Genomic DNA, 3989 nt, shown 5'->3' with positions numbered 1-3989 from the left:
AGGAAAGAAGGAAGGGAGGAAGGGAGGAAGGAAGAAAGGAAGGAAGGGAGGGAGGGAGGGAGGAAGGAAGGGAGGGAGGGAGGAAAGAAGGAAGGAAGGAAGGGAGGGAGGAAGGAAGGAGTTGGGTTGTTGTTTGTCCATTGTTCTTAAAGAGGACCATGATATTGTTGTGCCTGGTTTTCCCCACCCACCTACCTCAAGGAGGTGAGTGGACTGCTGGGTCAGCTCCACGCTCCCCCACTGGGTCTCTGATCTTTCCTGGTCAGCTCACCTGCATAGAAGTGGACAGGCTTCTGGATCAGGTTCAGGGAATTTCAAGGTGTACTGACCAATTACTGCTTACCTAAGGCCCCCTTTATAAGCTGAGGTTTTTCCCCCAGATCGTGGCTGTTGCTGGCTGCTGCTACTGCTATTACTATACCTGGGACATACGGTAGTAGCTGCTCAGCCTGCCACGTGGCCTGATCAGCCAACGTGGCATTTTAGTAAAGGGTCCATTCTAAAATTATTACTTGGGTCTTGCTCCCGTTAATCAAGGTACAGCAATATCAGGAAAGTGATGCCATGACTTGCAAGTAAATTGGATTTAAGTGAGGGAGGGCTGTGCAGTCACCAGCCTCACTTTTTCCTCAGGAGCCATCTGGGTCTAGTAGCAAGATACAGATCAGGACAACTGGAGATGGCCCCACTATGTACCAAGCACTGTGCGCAGGTGGGGATGCAAAAAGAGGTAAATGACTCAAGGAGATTACAATCTAATTTGACTCTCATTTTATAAAAGAAGTTGAGGCACAAGATCACACAAGAGGTGAGTGGAAGAGCTGAGATTGGAACTCAGGTCCCATGATTCCAATTTCATTTTGCTCTTCCCGATATGCCATACTTCCTCAAAAATGTCGTCACAGGGCTTTAGTTTGTGTATTCGAAGATTACACTTTGAGAAACTTCTTTGATTAAGGCTTTGCTGCTATTACAAGGAATGTCCGCACTGGAAGTACTGAAATCATAGGTTTTAACAACCAAAAAAACCCCTCACAAGGTAGAAAGTCTAGAGTGCAAAATGGAGGATAAACTGGAGGGTAGGTATCTGCATTGATTCTTTGAGTCCCCCACAAGTGAAGAACGGAACCTTGTACATGAATGTAAAAATCAATAGCAATGAATATACTTTTGATGAATGACAATTGATCATAACAAAGTCACTCTATAACCATACATAGTTATACCTTTTGCTGAAATCCAATCCACTTGCAAGTCATGGCATCATCTTCCTGATGTCATGGTCCTCTTCGAGAACAAAGGACAAACCACCACACACACAATCCAAGCTCCCACAAAACACTCACAGGCATGAACATAGAGTTGTAGAGCCCAGACAGGGAAAGATTTCTAGACTAGTAATCAAAAGACTTGGATTCTAGTCTGAACTCTGCCATGAACTAACCCTGTGACTCTCGGCAAGTCACATCTCATGAAATCCAGGGACTTGGGGAGCTGAAAGATATGAATAATAAAGGGAGGAATTTGGGCTGGGTAGGTAGAGAACAATGGCTTCACCTACTTAGCTTCCCTTTTGTTCTGGTTCAAATTCATTTGCATGCTAAACCAGAGGATCTTGGAAAAGCCTAAATTAAGTTAGATCTTATCTCTGCTGAGATTTACAGCTTGAAAAGATTTAATCTTAGCCTGGGGCCACTTTGCTTGGCTTTGGATAGTTGGGTGTGGTTGGCTATGACTAAAAATCCATCAGCTTCCCTTTATCAAGGAGAGATTCTTGCCTTGTTATTACTATTAGACCAGAGTAGAGACTGAAAATGAGTGGCCCTTAAGAAGTGAGTCCAGAATTGGGTAGCAGGTAGCAACTCTTGGTTGAGACTGTATACCCAGTCGTCGCCAGCCACCACAAGATCCATGGAGCAAAGCCCAGCAGCAGACCCTATAGTACAGAGAACTGCAAAATGGCCACCACAAAACCAATAACGCGTTTTTAGTTTAGACTTAGGAGCCCTGTGGTCAACATTAGACCACTGAGGGCTACTGAAGCAGTGTACCCAGTGGAGATGCTATAATCAGCAAGTCCAGCGAGAGCAGAGAGATTATATTACCAGAAGATGCTGGTGGTCCTACAGTGTCAGAATTACAAGTTGACCCTTTACACATATACCCTGTCCACACACATTCCCTACATATGGACTCTTCAGGCATGATCTCTATAGAAGAGATCCTCACTGATAACACTGAGCATACACTATGTTTTTGGGAGAAATGTTGTATCGAGACTTTTCTTATCATGCTATTTCATTAAATGCCTTTGCTTTTAACTTCTAGGTGAACAGAGGTAAACACATTGGTCAGGGCTCATGTCTATAGTTTTGTGTAGATGTGGTCCCAAGGAGCACTTTGAACTTAGGATAACTCTTATGGGAGCACTGCAAGTGAAAGGGTGCCCTGTGTTCTTCATTCAATTATCTCTATCCTAACCTATCCAGCCTATATGAAGAGGGTTAGGGTTGCTCTGGAGACCCCAAAATACCAACATGCTGGGTCCTGCCGAATGAACTGGACTCGAGTCTTCTCAGCCAAAGAAAAGTAAAGTTTATTAAAAGTTCGCTTGCATTAGACACAGAGTAAGTTTGTGCTAGGTCATTCTATGGCGCTCTCACAAACATGAAGACAGGATGGGGTCTTGTATACAGAAGGTTGTGGGAGGAATCTAGGGGTGGTCAAGAGGAGGAGTTTGGAGAGGGTCTTCGGGAGGAGTTAATAAGGTCAATGAGGGATTAAGGGTGGGAAGTAGCTGGAGGCTACAGACTGTGGTGGGCCAGGCCAGCTCTAGGGTGTACTGATATTTTGATAGGCTCAAGGGTGGGAAGTAGATGAACAGTGGAGGGCTAGGCTAGTAGTTAGCAGTTAGTAACTAGGCACAATGTAAGGCTTATTGCCTTGTGCAAATGCCTCATTAAATAAGACAATTTAATCCAGAGTCCAAGGGAGGTTCCCTGAGCCTGTACCTCTAGGACTCAAGGAGAGGTCAAGGGGGCTCCCATACCTCATCACTATATGGGCCTTCCTTAACCAAAATAATGAACTAGGAAAGTTCCCCTTCCCTAGGCCTCTGTTTAGGCTGATTGAAGTTCCTTTGACCCAGGTGCCCAATATAAAGCTGTCGCTTCTACATTTCCAGGGTCCCAATCTGTAAAATCATAGTAAAATTTTTTGGCCCTTCCCTTCATACCAGAGAAGTCTAGATTTTTTTCTTTTTCTTTTATGGAATGTTTACAGTATTAAAAGATAAAATATATTGACATTATACAATACTGTATATATATGTTATGCATTTCTGAGTTTCTAAACTTTTTCTGTGTCATTTGCTTACCTTTGTGTGTGTCTGTGGTTTCTGCAAAACCCAAATTCTCATTTAATTTCTTGTGCCAATCCATGATGTATCAATGGGGAAATTTGTAAGGTGGAAGGGACAACTGTATTCTTGTTACTCAGTGGCAGTCTACACCTCCCCTCCCTGCAGCACTCCCACCCAGGCAGAATTCCATGTATTTTGGTATGGGGTAGAGGTCAAGGGGTGGAGGTGATGAGGTACAGGCTCTGGGAACCCCCTTGAGCTCTCCTAGGGTCTTCCCAAGTAGAGTATTTGCATGAGGCCATAAGCCTTTCATTGTGGCTCTGCCCAAACCTTTGTTACTAGCTTGGCCCTCCATTATCCAGCTAGTCCCCACCCTAGATCCTCCCAAATTATCTATACCCAAATCAACTGTTACACCCTTTAACTGGCCTAGCCCACCATTGTCTGTTGCCTCCAGAAACTTCCCACCCTTAATCACTCATTTACTGGAGTCTGACCTCATCTGACTCCTGAAGACCCTCCCCAAATTCCTCCTCTAGACCACCCCTAGTTTCCTCCCACAACCTTTCTGGATATAAGACCCCATCTTGCCTCCATGTGGTTTGAGAACACCATAGAATTTTCTAAG

At 44.4% G+C, this 3989-nt stretch overlaps 1 long non-coding RNA gene across 1 annotated transcript in view; it reads right to left on the bottom strand.

Annotated features, from left to right (window-relative positions):
- Nucleotides 1-1478, bottom strand: part of LOC138168532 (uncharacterized) — an 11167-nt gene extending 9689 nt beyond the window's left edge. Inside the window, exons 1-2 of the long non-coding RNA XR_011170125.1 lie at nucleotides 1227-1478; nucleotides 196-271 (exon numbers count right to left, since the gene is read on the bottom strand). This is a non-coding gene — a long non-coding RNA (uncharacterized lncRNA). The remainder of the gene's footprint in view (nucleotides 1-195; nucleotides 272-1226) is intronic.
- Between the last annotated feature and the right edge of the window lie 2511 nt (nucleotides 1479-3989).

This window comes from Petaurus breviceps, unplaced genomic scaffold (assembly GCF_028583685.1).
Source record: "Petaurus breviceps papuanus isolate PSGF00001 unplaced genomic scaffold, PetGlider_PUasm1.0 37, whole genome shotgun sequence".
Classification (NCBI taxonomy): domain Eukaryota; kingdom Metazoa; phylum Chordata; class Mammalia; order Diprotodontia; family Petauridae; genus Petaurus; species Petaurus breviceps.
The sequence above is the reverse complement of the archived record's forward strand: the minus strand, read 5'-3'. Positions and strand labels throughout refer to the sequence as shown.